This window comes from Archocentrus centrarchus, chromosome 12 (assembly GCF_007364275.1).
Source record: "Archocentrus centrarchus isolate MPI-CPG fArcCen1 chromosome 12, fArcCen1, whole genome shotgun sequence".
NCBI classification, from domain to species: domain Eukaryota; kingdom Metazoa; phylum Chordata; class Actinopteri; order Cichliformes; family Cichlidae; genus Archocentrus; species Archocentrus centrarchus.
Genome location: NC_044357.1, coordinates 14,879,283 through 14,895,104, shown reverse-complemented (window position 1 = coordinate 14,895,104; position 15,822 = coordinate 14,879,283).

Genomic DNA, 15,822 nt, shown 5'->3' with positions numbered 1-15,822 from the left:
CATGGATGATTTCTGAGACACTATAAAACTAGTATAAAAGGTAGAATTCAGCGAGTAAATCTAATCACCACCATAGCCTTAAATTTAGATTACATGGTCAATGTACTGTAACCTGACACTGACCGTGCTACTCTGTACCAGTCCAACATAGAGCGTTAGAATAAACTTCACCCCAATACTGCAAACTAACCAGTTTAGCACTAAATTGAAATAAAGGTTGCCAGGGCTTCGCCTGTCTGACACACTGTGCGGGCCTTAGCTGTAACAAAACATGCTGTGATACAAACTGCACAGAAACAGTTTGTGTGTTTGGTGATATTTGTTGAGCTGTATGAAGAGCTGCATTTGAAATGACCTGCAATTAAAAAAACAAAAACAAAAAAAAAACACGTTACTCTGTTTATGCTAGTTACGCTTCTGAAGCGCAAGCTGGATGCTAAATTTCCATGACCACAGCTTTATTTACACCATGAATGCATCACAGGGCTGAGAAGGAAATATGTGTTGAGAGTGTAAGCAGGACCGTGGGATGTCATTATTTTCTTTTTACTCCATGCCGTCAGCTGGAAGCAATGCCAGGCTACATCGCATGAAAAATGAACTCACTCATCAGTATTATGTATTATTCCACCGATCAGATTTAATTATGTATTCACTAAAGGTGCTGGAACATCCACTTTAACCCCCATTCTTGAATAAGCTCAGGCACTGCTGGGCATAAGTAAAGAGCTGCATGTGTGACTATAGTATCTATAATTGAACATGGTGCATCTACAGGATAGGATAGAAAACTGTTTTGAACAAAGCAGCTAAGAGCAAGTTCTTGTTCCAACCGCACACAGCATCTCACTATAAGAAGTGCCTTCTGGCGTGACCAATTATGGAAGCTCCACCACCACCACGTCTGTCTAAGAAAGACTAATTACTTCAAGGGCATGGACTCTCTAGTAGTGCCACAGTCACCTTTTCCATTTGAAAATGAAAAAAATCAGTCTTAGTTAAGGGGAATATCTATTGGTCAACATTTAAAATAATCATATGACCTAGGTACTTTAAGAATCATTAAAATGTTTAAAAAATTTTGCTGCTTCAGTAACTTCAGTGACTCACAATACTCACATGAGTAAGGTGCAGGGTAAGGTGAAGACAGTGGAAAGAAATACTTCAAAAAGACAGAGAAGAAGCCACTAAAATATGACCGGCAATTACCACCTGCCAACTTACACTCATCTAACAGTGAGAAATGTAACAACCAGATAAATCCATCCGAACAGATCAGGGATTAAAATGCAGTAAAAGCCTATCAGTTTCTCAATCTGCTATTAGTCATTTCCAAGAATAACACAAGTTTAAAGCAACAGACTTATAACTGTGCTTTCCCTGTCACATCCTCTGGAGAAATGTGAATCGCAGTAGACAAGAGAAAAGGAGTTTTGACACCTAAAGCTAACACTTCAATCCAACAGAGTCAGGCTAAAGTGTTGTTGGGTAGATGTCAGGTCCACCCATGTCAAGTGAGTCATTAGTGATAGATTCATTAGCTCGGGATCGAACTGGGGCATCTTGCCATTGCGGGTTTTTCAATTATTCATGAGGATGAGCTCAAAGGACTTAAACCTAGATTTAAAGCTCTAACCTGGGCCTTCGTTTGCCCCAGTGAACACTGAAAAGGCAGAACAACCATACACAAACAAAAAGGAGCATATTTAATATCCCAGTAATTCTCTTTTGGTTTACTGCATATAAGTCTTTTCCTCCCTTCTTCCATGCTACCTCAGAAGTACTTTACTCATGAGTCAACAGCATGCTCAGGTATGAGTGTCTTGCACAAGGGAACTTCAGCAGTAGGTATTCAAGGAGAAGAATCAACATCTTGCTGTTCCTGCATAGGAGAACCACAACCCTGTGATCATTCTCACTTCCCTAACCTCAGCACAGCAGAGAAAATTAATCATCACAAACATCACAACAAACTGAGATAAATCAGCCCTAAAGAAAACAAAAGTTAATCAGGGCGGCTGTTTACGTAAAAAGGGACGGTTTAAAAACCTGACTCCTAATGGTCAATTAAACATAAGGGGTTTATTGCACTGGGTTGAGGCCAGGAGGTTCTTATCTCACTTTCTGGTAGGCAGAGAACACTGTAAATAATTCACTGGTTTCGATAGCTGTGGTAATCTAAGGCAAATAAATGCACCAGCATTACACTTTACATCATGATAGATGAAACCTTTTTTGGTGAAAAAGTTAAAATGCACATCAAGCTTGAAGAATTTGATGTTGTCCATCTGTCCATCTCTCTGCAATTCACAGGAATCACTACTACTACTACTATTAATATGAGTACTACTGATATTGATCTGTTCAGCTGAGTAGCAGAGGGGGTTGTTAATCAGTTTCAGCTGCTTTGGTGTTTTACTGGTGGATCCCACTGACATTTTTTCCCCTCCTCATCTTTTCTGACGGTTTTTTCACTAGTTTTGCATTTGGCTAGGGTCAGTGTCACTACTGGTAGCATGAGGTGATACCTGGACCCTACAGAGGTTGCACAGGTAGTCCAACTAATCCAGGAATGCACAATAATACATGCCTTTGCCAGAAGGTTTGCTGTGTCTCCCAGCACAGTCTCAAGAGCATGGAGGAGATTCTCCTCGTAGAGGCAGTTACTCTAGGAGACCTGGACAGAACTATAGAAGGTCATTGAGCCATCATCAGGACCAGTATCTGCTCCTTTGTGCAGTGAGGAACAGGATGAGCACTGCCAGAGCCCTTTAAAATGACCTCCAGCAGGCCACTGGTGTGAATGTCCCTGATTATCCAGCACCACCAGGTTGCACCTCAGACTGACTGACTGAGATCCCCCCCCAGGACACCAACTGTCATCTCATTAGGAGCATGCCCTGATGTTGTCAGGCATGCATACAGTACAAGCATGTGCAGGTCACACAAACTACTGAGTACCATTTTGAATTGCTGCAGTCAAATTTTGGCAAAATGGACCAATCTGCCACATAATTTTTCCACTTTGATTTTTTGGGGTGTCTTTGAATTCAGCTCTCTGTAGGTTGATAATTTTTGTTTTCATTTAACAATGTGGTATCCTTTCATTCCTAACACATTACCCAGTCAACATCAGTATAGATATACAGTATGTTTTTTTTTTCTCATTGACATCTCATGTGTTTTCAGAGTGTTCTTTTAATTTTTTTTGACCATTGTAAATCAATCCTGTAAAGCCTAAACCATGAAATAATTTCCAGAAAATTCTGGTTTTATTTAACAATTTTCATTGAACCTTCTAACAAATTAAAAAAAAAAAAAAAAAAAAAAAAAATATATATATATATATATATATATACTGTATAAATTCTTTGCATATATGAGTTTTATCTTGCTTCATTTTTGCTACATCCAGCATTTGTGTGCAATTTATTTCTCAAAGTAGCACTGCATGTGTCTGAATGTATACATCAGGTTTTTGAGGGAAAAAAAAAATCACAGTGATGAAGTAGAGGTCTAAAAACGAATGTTTTAAATATGATACACTTGCTGTCACTATTTTCTCACCTTAATTGACTTATGATGAGTAGTATTAATGCTTATATTTGTAAAAATTGTAACACTTTTTTACATTTCTATATCAATGTTCATAACTATTTAAACTAATGATTTAATCAAAGATGTTTAAACCTGGATTTAGAGCTTTGACCTGGGCCTCTTTTTGATGTATAAGGTGCTAAATATTGATTTCTTGCTAATACAACATATCAGTGAGTCTGTGTGCTGATACAGAGAGAAGGATTGGAAATCAATTAAGCTGAACACAGTCAGCTACCCACATGAGACTCTCAAATCAATTTTTCCCTCTCAATATACAGCATGAAAATTCTGAAGTGACTTAATTATCTTTGAGGACTTCCCGTCTTTGTTTCTGTCAGTACCTGTTAATACTACACGTGTTTAATAGACCTTTCTCACAATGGACCTTTTGACATGTCAGAGCAGGAAAAGCACAGGTGCGACTAACAGTAATGATCACCTGAAGTGCCCCAGTAAACCCTGCCAACCACCCGGCACACACAGCAGCAGTGCCTTGGAACTGGCTCAGCCGTAGTAACTGATGCTATTAATGTTTCCTCTGGGTTTTAACTGAATCTGATAAGCATTCTAAAAGCAAACAGAAACAAACGTGTATACTGTAGGCTTTCCACGAGATTAGTGAAACCTGTTAAAACTTTGGAAACGTGGTTCTTTTGGAATCTTTATCTTGATTTAACAATCACAGGATATGATAACACCACTCAAAATAAATGGCCATTTGTTACGCAAGCTTTTACATACATTCACCAGTTTGCACGTGGCTTTTGTAGGAATGTTAAAGAGTTTGGAGGGTGGTGTCTTTTTTTTTTATTTTGGTCACAGTGTGTGCAGTGTAGGGGTGAGGACTCAAATGCAGGAGTCAGGAAACTGACTGAAAATGACAGAAGGCGAGCCTCTAATGTAGGTCATAAACAGAAGTCCTAAATCCTGTACTAGAAAGCAGGATTTCATCTTATCCAGGCAACTTCAGGGTAAATCCTGGGTTTTCTGCTCTATAAAGATGGTTCACCTCCACCTGGGGGTTTAACATCATAGCAACTTATGCTGTGAACCTAACCTACTCTGGAGTAGGTTATGATTGCGATCAAAGATCAGCAGGTATGAAACCACCACCTACTAGCCAATCATTACCATCTCCCAGACCTACTTGTGCAGAGAGTAGGAGGGTCTAAAATCTTTGGGTGGCATCTAATGTCTTCATGTTTCCCTGATGATGAGTAAGAAATAATTATTTTTAGACACAACTTTATTATTTGATGTATTCATTTTATTTTACAACTATTTTATTGTTCTATAAGCATAAATATATGATCCTAAAAGAGAACACCTACTGTACAGTATTTGTACTTGATGGCTTTACAACCAATTTGTTGAGCAATTTTGAGTTCTGGTTTTATATTTATTCTTTACTTACAGCTGAGAGAATACAACTAAAACTGTCTTTTAAAAATGAATTTAATGAAATATTTGATTATAATATAATCCATCAGATTCTACTACATCTTAATGATAGATCTGTGATATTAAGAAGTCTGTTTACTTACGCAGTCGGCTGGCTTTCTTTCCAGGCTTCAAATAGGCTAAAATGTATTAATATTGCTGCTCTTTTCCAGTCTTATGGATCAAAGTGCCTGAAAGGCACATACATTCATTCAGCTCTGTTGATACTACACTGCTGTACAGTGATTTTTCATTCACTTTGCTGATTTATCTGCATCAACTGTGTTGCTTTCATTCTGTATTGTGTGTAACTTCTTAATATAGGTGGCATCCTATTAGGGTACCATACTGGAATTCACCGAGCTCCTGAGAGTGACTCATTCTTTCCTGTTTGTAGAAGTAGAAGAAGTCAGCATGCCTGGGTGCTTCATTTTATACACCTGTGGCCAAGGAAGTGATTGGAACATCTGAATTCAATCATTTGTATGTGTGAGTAAATACTTTTAGCAATATAGTGTAAAATGCGTTAGTTTGCACAATAACAAGTCCTGTGACTAGCGCATGAATTGTGAATTGCTTTCTCTCCTCCAGCCATGATGGCTATTTACCCTTTCCCATGCCTTTTATTATAAAACAAGTTGAAATGGTAAAGATTATACCTGCAATGTGACAATTTAAAGCCTAGGGTCTATTGCTAAGGTCAGGTATTATTACAAAAAGTCCAACACTCTACCAGACCAAATGTAAAACCCAGTAATGTTCAAACTTCTTAGCAATGCCGGCACATTTACATTTATCAGCAGATTTTTTTTTTTTTTTGATGAGTACAGTGTAAGTTTTCTCTTTAAAAATTTAGGATGGATATTGATAAGATTTTATTTGATAAAAATGCCACTATCTATTGGGATTATCTTTAGAAAAGTTGGCCTACATAGGTTTTCATTGTCCTCTGTTTTGTTATCTCAGAGTCTGAACACAGGGTAGAAGCAGAGTGGAAGAAAAAGGCTTCAGTGTGACTCATGTGTGGAAAATGTCTAACGTCAAGAGTTTGACGTCATTGTTTTGCAATGTGCCACTGTCAGAAAAACAACTGAAAAAAGGGCACTGACAGAATTGGAGGTACAAGATAGAGTGGACAATTTAGAATCTCCCTAGAATCATGCAGCATGTAATCATGTATCTACATGACAGAGCTGGTGTCATATCTGTTTTCATTACTGAATGTATTCCTGTTCAAACCCTTGATCAGAAAGTGTCCCATGTCTTCCATCTTAGATAAACAGAAATCCTGGATTCTCTGGGAAGACCCTAAATACAATCATTTGATTATTGCAGCTTTCTTTTGATGCACTTTATGTAAAGTATGCTGTTTTAATGTCATATTACAAGGATATTTGCTATATGTTTTTTTTTTCAGTTCTTCCCCTCTGTTTACCCTGCTGTATGTGAAATGTATAATCAAGTCTAAACCCAGTAACTCTCAAGGTGAGAGCACTGTATGTGGTAATGAGCAGAGCTGCAGGGACTCTCTTTCTTTTGGGAAATTTAACCTTGCTGTTCTGCTGAAGCAGCAGGCCAAAACACCAGGAAGCCTTACAACCATGTCAGAATGGGAAAATAGAGAGAGCCGAGGGACATATAGGCAGTTTAGGGGTGGTCCGATAAAGAGGAAACAAAAGGATGAAATATGCTGAAATAAGTGAGGGCTAGTGTCACTCAAAGGGAGGCAGGGAGGCTCAGTATTTAAACAGGAATAATGAGGGATAAAGCAAAGGATTGATCAGGGAAGAGATGACGTCACAGGTTACGTGTTGCTGTTTTCTGCAGGGTAACCCTTCGCTTCATTTCCCGAGCCTGGGACCAGGAATACATCGTATCCTCTTACCCTAAAACGTTCTGAATTCATCTAAAGTAATTCCCTCCTCTTGTTTCCTGCCCTAAATGCAGACAGACACACAAACATGCACACATGCAGACGCACATTTGTCTGTCTGCAGCTGGCTATGGTCTGTGCTGTCTGGTAGCTGGAGTACTTCAGATCATCATGGATTACTATGAGCTTTTCCCAACAGCCTCTAAAATCTCTGGCTTTCAACATTTAGGCGATTTGACTTTTTGGAGCCATAATTAACATTTAGATTCCTCTCATACTCAGCCAGCGAGGACTAAGCCATTGTTCCATTCTGCGGTTTCTACTTGCTCATAGCACAACAGGCATGTGTACACACATTTCTGATGTGATGTCAGTCTAAAACTGAAGAAGATTATTTATTCATCTGAAAAGGGCATGCTATTAAAATACAGTCCATCTGTTACTTTTAAGGATGTTACAGCCTAAATCTTCAAGTGTCTACATATGCAAAAGAAAAATCAAATGTAGCATGCAAGAATTAATACCTAATGACAGAAACAATTAGAACAATTTTATTTTACAGAAACTTTAAATTCTGCTTAGTGTCTCCAGAGGTAAAAATCAATGCATACTAAAGGTTCTGCAGAGAGAAAAGCAGGCATCCTGAGAACACCAACACTAATGCACTGGTGCAGAGAAGCCGTGGTAAAATGTTTCTTATATAAACATATAAAACACTTTCAATCCTAGAGCTAGAGTTGGCAGTGAAAATACTGACAACATAAAAGCTTTTTTGTTCTCTAAGACAAAGTTGTTTCCAAAGATTCAGAGGGATGAAGACACTGAGTTCCCCACTTGTTCTGTTTTGATTCTTGGAACAAACATGTGTGTAAACTCAAACAATTATTGGCGCATTAGTGGAAGCACTTTGCAGACACTTTTGTCTTGAAAAAACACGCACGTGGGTCAAAGTAGGAAAAGACTTAAAGGATTATCTTAAATGCAACAAATCTTGCGATAATTTGCACGTGCAAGTCAAATAGTGATTTCCTCAACTTCCCTTGTGAAGGCATAAACTCTGGAGAGTGTAAGGAGATTTCCAGCAGATCACATTAAGACAGCAGAGAGAAAACACTGCAACTCCCTGCAATTCACATGGGGAAAAAAAAACTGATTCAATTTCTTACTTTTACCTTATTGTTGAAGCACTTTGGTTGGCTATACAGAAAGTAGACACACATACGCACATGCACGGCACACACAGATGTGGTTAATGTTAAACACTTTACTCAGTAAGGCTTGGTGGTTCACTCCATAACTGTTCTGAAAGACGCCACCCATCAAGGGATCAACGGACGTCAGTAAATCCATTACTAAAAATACTTGCCAATCCTTTGGGATTACTACGCTTAGCAAGTGGACACTGTGCATGCCACAAATCTGGAATTAGGCAGAGAAAGGCCGTCAATGATGCATCAACACCTGATCCACTGTCTAGGCATATGTGTGCCCAGGGCAAAGGTGTCGTTAACTGTGTCACTTTAGCTGACCTGCACCATATGCTACACTGAACTTTGTCCACTTTCTTGAAAAAGGTTGGCAATGATTAAACTCGTGGGAATGCCACTTAAAAACTGTGTAACTTTATGATAAAAATGTGTGCTTAAAAATCAGTTATGTACTTTTATGTGATTATGCAGTATGACTGAACAAAAACAGATGTATAAAAAAAACTTTATAAAACCTGAGTGCAGGCAAAAAAGTTTATTTTAAAGATAAAAGAAAACTAGAATGGCACACTGAGAATACCTCCTCCACCAAGGCCACTGCAGCTTTTTGCAATTTTAAAGAAAATGAACCAGATTTGTACTAAAATGTAAAGTTATGTGCCATTTCTCCACCAAGTTTCATGTCATTTCGCTTGGTAGTTTTAGCGTAATCCCGCTGACAAACAGTTAATCAAAACTCACAAAAAAAGAAAAAGAAAAAACAAAACTCTGCATCAGACGGAGTGAAAGTTTGCAGTGTTTGGTGACTTAAAGCCAGACAATCAGAGGAGAGAAGCGTGTGTGGTTTTGTATAAAGAAGGTTTGGGTATTAAAAATAAAGTGTTAAACAGTGTTAAACCTATAAGGATCTGATGTTGGGTTATCTAAAATAGCTTGGGTGATTCCAGGTAAGGCAACTCGCCCAGTAGGATGTTAGGGCTGTCTGTTGTCTGCTGTGTCTTAATTCTGTACCTACTTATATAATATCATGCACTCCTGTAAATGTTTGTGCTATGTTGAAATAAGTGTGAATAAAAATGTTATGAGACATTTAACAGTGGCCACCAATCAACAAAGAGTTGTAGTTTTTAACAGATTATACGTCCTGTGTTTTTACAAAGCATATTCTAAAAGGCAATACTTTTATAACTAGACTAAGATCAAAGAAATGAATAAACTAAGAATGAACAAAACAGTACATTACTTTTTTAATTTAATAGTAAACTACATCATCACAAGTTTACCTCTTTTACCAACTTAGATTGTTTGTTTGTTTTTTTAAAGAAACATAAACATTTGCTCTGACATTTGCTTTTTTGAGCATACCTTTTCCCCTGAGTTCATACATTATTTCTCTCATTTCATGGTTTGGAAGAAGATTATTTTGTGCTTTGTATATTATCAGTGCAGTGTTATGGTCCACTCAACTGTAAACTTTAAAGGCGTGTAATTCAGGAAATAGTCTGATGATTGGTTCATAATTATCTGATTTATTGGTCATTCTTATAGCTTTTCTCTGTACATATAAACTGAATTAGTGTTTGCTTTGTATGAGTTTCCTCTCCACACAGTTGGCAATGTATGAACCTATTAGAAAACAATACAGTATGTATAATGATTTTTAATTTCCAGTAACTTTAGTTTTATATAATACTACAATAGTTTTAGACATTTTTGTTTTTACATTTTTTATATGAATTTTCCCAACATAATTTATGGTTGATTTTCATAGCTCTTTTCCTATTTCAATATTCTTCCACGTAATTGATTTTATTGTAGTTAATCTATTAATAACTTGTTTCTAATCTGTACAATAAATAGCACTCCTGTTAGTGTCAAAACTAATTTTTAATTCAGAATTTGTTAAGTTGGTTCCTTGATGCTTAAATTATGCTAGATAAATAGTAATATGTTACATAAGACATTTCATTTCTAAATTCTACCGGACATTCAACATTAGAGCAATATTGATATTTTCTGCTATATAAATTCAATATTATGCACAATACAGTCTATATAGCAGATCTGGAGAGCTGGCACAAATACCTGTAGGTCTTATGAGGAGAGTAGAAAGACATGACCAAGACAGAGTAGCACAGTTAATTAACTGAAATGACAAAACAGAGCATTAAATATATAAATAAGATTTTGCAAACGTGTGCAAAAGGTCTCCTAAAGACACCATTATGGTGCATTCAGTGCTGATTAAAAAATTACTATCCCGTACAGCTACGCATAAACTGTGACTGCAGATTTTTTCCATCTCCACCATCCATCTCACATAGGATGAATGCCAAATAAAATCCTGCACATTTACAAATTAATGTCACAGCAACTGTGATTAAGATATATACAGTAATGTCTAGAGCTAAAACAAGAGCAATAGAATATTAATAGGTAAGAATTTTGTTAATGAACTCATCTAAATTTTTTTAATGTAAAATAAATAAGTATAAACTACCTGCACTCTTGCTGTTTTTCTGACATTTTTCACTAAACTGTAAATTCATAAATAATCTGATTAAAAAATTTATAATTAAAGCATGAATAGCTGCAGTCCTGCATACATCAGGTTCAGGAAACTGCCACTCTTCAGCCATTTATCAGCTACTCCCGCCACTCAAAGGACAACATCACAAGACCCCATTAGCCATGCGATCATGAAATTGCTTTATTTAGTTGTGTTGACAGGCACTAAATGAGCTTTAATTCATGGTATGAGTTTAAAGGTTTAAGGCTGTCAATGCAGCCTAGAAGTTAAGCGTTCTGCTGTGTGGATCTAATTATGCTGCGGTACAGTAATGCAAATGTTCCAGCATTACAGCATTCACCCCCACTTTGACTGATGAATTCACACCCCACCTACCCCATGCTATACATAATGATAATAATAATCCTGCAAATATTTCCATTTTAATTTTAGTTCATTTTTGTTATTAATAGTTTGTTAGTATTATAATAATAAGAGCTTAAAACTAATGGTTGGCACATTACTTTACAACTCAGAAATAAGAACCGGGAATTTTTTTGGACAGTAGTCTTGTCCATTTCTATATTTCCATTTCTATCGGTTGCTTTTGTACTGGGCTGCTCATTCTGATGACTAGAAACCTATAACCCATCATTTTTATCACAGTCATCTGGTTGATTGCGATTCTTAATGCTCTCATTTGTTTATACAAGACAGTTTGCTGATTAAGTCAACCTTGGCCTCTGCTAGTCCCTTTCCAATGCCTCAGCCTCATCCCTGAGGTCCATGATACCCTGATAGTCTCAGCTGGAAACAGACCAAAGCTTTCAATCTTATTACAAGACTACCATCTTCCCAGCCCCAATCACGGTTTAATTAAAGTAGTCAGCCATGGGACAAGCGTCCAACGAGGACAAGTGAATTAGTAGTCACGTCTGGCTCAGGAGGTGGAAGATTTGTATTTTTAATTTGTGTTAGTTATTGAGCTTGGTCTCTCAGATGTTTCAGTGACATTACAATAGGTGACAATAGGTGATCTACAGCATTTACATCTACAAGCTATAGTGCAGTGGACTAGAATTTGATATGGTAAGACTACAGTTCATGTATTCCAGTGTTATGTTATGGTATTAAAAATGTAAGGGATTTTTCTTTTAAGGTATCCTCTAAACTTTGCAACAAAATATTCTGAGCAGAAACCTCTTTGTAGGAAATCCTGGTTATACAATTAATGACTTGCAGAAAATGAAAAAGGTCCGAGGGGGCATTATAACACAATGCTGCTATCCTGTGGAGAGTTGATGCTGTTGGTAGCATAAGCAATGAGTGGCAGTGCAGGGGTCATGTAATGTTTCATGTCTAGATGAGATGCTCAGTGTAAGCAAAGGTGACTGGATGTAATCTTAGACACACAATGCAGCTTCAGAAAAGCAACTGAGACAATCAGACACATTTTACAATGTAGGAAGCACAATATTAAGTACACAATTCTCTGGATATTCAGCATAATATTATAAAGCTGGATTAGATCCCACTGGGATCAGATTAAGCTTGCAGCTTAAACTGCAACATACTGTATATTAAAGTGTTTAAAACAAATTTCCATATGAGGATGGAAATCTCCGTATTGATCTGTTCATATTCAGTGTGTGGAGCATTTTTCACTATAAACATGATCAGATGTGTAAAGAACATTCAAATAAAAATAGTTGAATAATTCAGTAATCTCATTTTTGACACTTTTACCCTGCTCACCACTTCTCCTCTGGCTGAATTGTCGGACAGATTTGGATGCAGGATGACGCTCTGAATTAATCATGAAGTTTGGCCAAACAAAGGTTTACTTCCAAATGAATGTGTTCCTCTGTGATGCATGTCCTCCATCCGGTAAAATTATTTGTGCTGTATTTATTCTCTGACATGTGAATGGGCCATCTGTGATTTGCACTTGTTCAATATCAGTATTACTTTAAGCCATAAATCTTATGCAACATTTTTCTCTCTCAGTACCCCTCCCTGTCCCATTAACAGTGTAGTTACACAAGCGTTGTGTAGCAGAAACAGTTGGCATGCCAACTAATCCAATCCAACACAAACCCAGCTGAGAGAGAAAATGGACAAAAAAAATTAAGGGATGTCTGTTTCAATTATGATAACATTTGGATCATTGCATAATAATCCACTACCAAGCATGCAAAATATCTGAGCTAATGTCCTCTAGTGATATACACAGCCAGCTGTGATTTTTTTTTTTTTATTGTCAGGAAAAGACTGGCTGCGTGGGTTCAACTTGAGTATGTAATGCCACTTTGTGTAAAAGAGTACAGTTTTAGGTGCTAGGAACCTAACAGCCGCACTTAATTGAGCAGCAGGGGTTCAAGAGGTAAAGTGGGTTGACTATCATTAAGAATGTTGTTGGTTCAAGCCCTGGCTCCATCAGTCTACATGCACAAATGAATTTGGGCGAGATTCTCAACCCCAGTTTGCACCCAATGTATCTATTGGAGTGTGTGTGCATAATAGATACAAAGTGTCCTAAGTACATATTAGAATAAAATGCTGAATGAATTGGTGAATGAGGCTTGTAGTAAAAAGAGTGCTGTATAGGCACAAGTCCATTTAATTATAAAAAAATAAATTAACCAAGTTTATTAAAAATTTATCTCACAAAAAGGTGCAGGAATTTGCATATACATTCACCAGACACTCTTTTAGGTACACCTTGCTAGTTCCAGGTTGGAACCCCCTTTTAGCTTCAGAACTGCCTTAACTCTTCATGTCACAGATCCAACAAGTTGCTGGAAACATTCCTCAGAGAATTTGGTCCATATTGACTCGATAGCTTCACGCAGTTGCTGCAGATTTGTCGGCTCCAAATCCATGATGTGAATCTCCCGTTCCATCACATCCCAATGGTGCTCTATTGGATTGAGATCTGGTGACTGTGGAGGGCATTTGAGTACAGTGATCTCACTGTCATGTTCAAGAAAGCAGTTTGAGATGATTTGAGCTTTGTGACATAGTGCGCTATCCTGCTGAAAGCAGCCAACAGAAGATGGGTGCACTGTGATCATAAAGGCATGGACATGGTCAGTAATAATATTCAGGCAGGCTTTAGAGTTTAAACAATGCTCAGTTGGTGCTAAGGGGCCCAAAGTGTGACAAGAACACATCACCCACACCATTACTGTACCATCACCAACCTGAACCACTGACACATGGCAGGATGGAAAACTGCCACTTACTGGATATTTTATGTTTTTCCTCTATAAACCCTGGAGATCATATAATGGGAATGGATCAGCAGTTTCGGAAATATTCAGACAGCCTGTCTGGCACCTTTCCTTCATATTCTGATGCTCCATTTAAACTTCAGCAGGTCCTCTTGTCTGCGTGCCAAAATGTAATGAGTTGTGATTGACTGATTAGATGCTTTTGGTAACACACAATGGTACAGGTGTATCTAACAAAGTGTGTGGATTTTGTGTTACTACTATTGATGCCTTAATGTATAAGTCCCATTTTTTGATTTTATTTTTCAGGGTACTTGGTGTATATTCTGTTGAGTAGTCAAATCAATTACAGTGCATTTGTTAAGGTTAGTGGATTATGGGACCCAAGTGCAGGACTCAAAGGAAGGTTGAATAACTCAAAAACAAGGCTGAAAACTGTGTCTAAAGCCAAGTCCAAGATAGAATCCCGAGTGGGAAAAAACAAAATCCAAAACCAAACAGAGAATCAGACAAAGCAAAGCACATACAGGAAACATATGCAAAGATTTAAAAGATGGACAGAACTATTCGTACACATAGGGTAATCAGGGACGTGGAGACAGTTTGTGGGTATGTGACACAGGTGCAGATAATAATGATAACCATGGGGGAAGAAGTGTCATTGGAGAGTGACAAGAGAAGCCATGTGAAAACAGCTTTAATTCATTTATAGCGTGCCCAGTTTATAATATATTAGTTCATCTGAGGACCAGCCATTCTTACAGTGTTACAATGTGTTAAAAATGTGAATAAATGGACAACACACACACACACACACACACACACACACACACACACACACACACACACACACACACACACACACACACACACACACACCATATGCAGTACCTGAGTGTAAATATGTAAATAAATAGGCGTGTGTGTGTGTGTGTGTGTGTGTGTGTGTGTGTGTGTGTGTGTGTGTGTGTGTGTGTGTGTGTATGTGTGTGTGTGTGTCTTATAAAATATCTGTTATTCGTGGACCTATTGCTAGTATGAAAGAAAACCTCATTTCATGCTGTAAATCTAGCACGAACATTCTAACAGTGGATTTTCCCTGCATCAGGCAAAATTTCATCCTTTACACAATATCCTGAATCTGTCTAAACTGCATGTCCATGGCAGATGGTTTGTGCAAGAGGCTGTCCTGCAATTACGCCATCAAGGGGGAAGCCACTCTCTGTGCTCTCTCACTCTTTCTGCTTCTCTTCATCCACACTCCCAAGCCAGTAATCTATAAAACCACAACTACTGACCATTTCCTTTGTTAATTAATAACCCAAGTATTCTTTTGATCTGTTATGTGGTCTCAACAATGTCAGAAAAAAGTTAGGAAGACCCATTACAATTTTCCACACATGACACCTTGTTTTGCAAGTAATAAGTAAAAATATCATAAAATTGTATAATTTGGATGAAAAGGCAAACGTTGGATTAGCTCATAAGAAATCTTTGGGATTTTGCTTTTGAAGTCGCCTGTTACTTTATATAATTTTAGTTTAATTGGCTGGCTGCCAAATTGTGCAGATGTCCACGATACCCCCCATCTTGTCTTTACCTGCAGTCCTCAAATTTTATTTGGCCAGATGGGAGGGGAGGTTTATCAAAACAACAATGGACCCTGTAATTCCATTTTAAATGTCTGGTTAACAAGGTTTTGGTAAAAGGCTAATTTGTTGATGTACTACAGTTCGTGTAATTAGTGAGAACAAGTTTTAGAAACGGCCTCAGTGGAGCAGTTGGTCATCCCTTCGTTTATACAGCATGTCAGAATGCACTCATTAATGCAGAAATCACTTAATTAACTACAGAGTTCACTGTGCACATTCTTCTATTTGGAGCGCAGCATTTCGTTGTGTGCGTATAAAACCTTGGGTTTCTGTGCAGCGTACGTCCAGTTTACAAATAAACCAGACT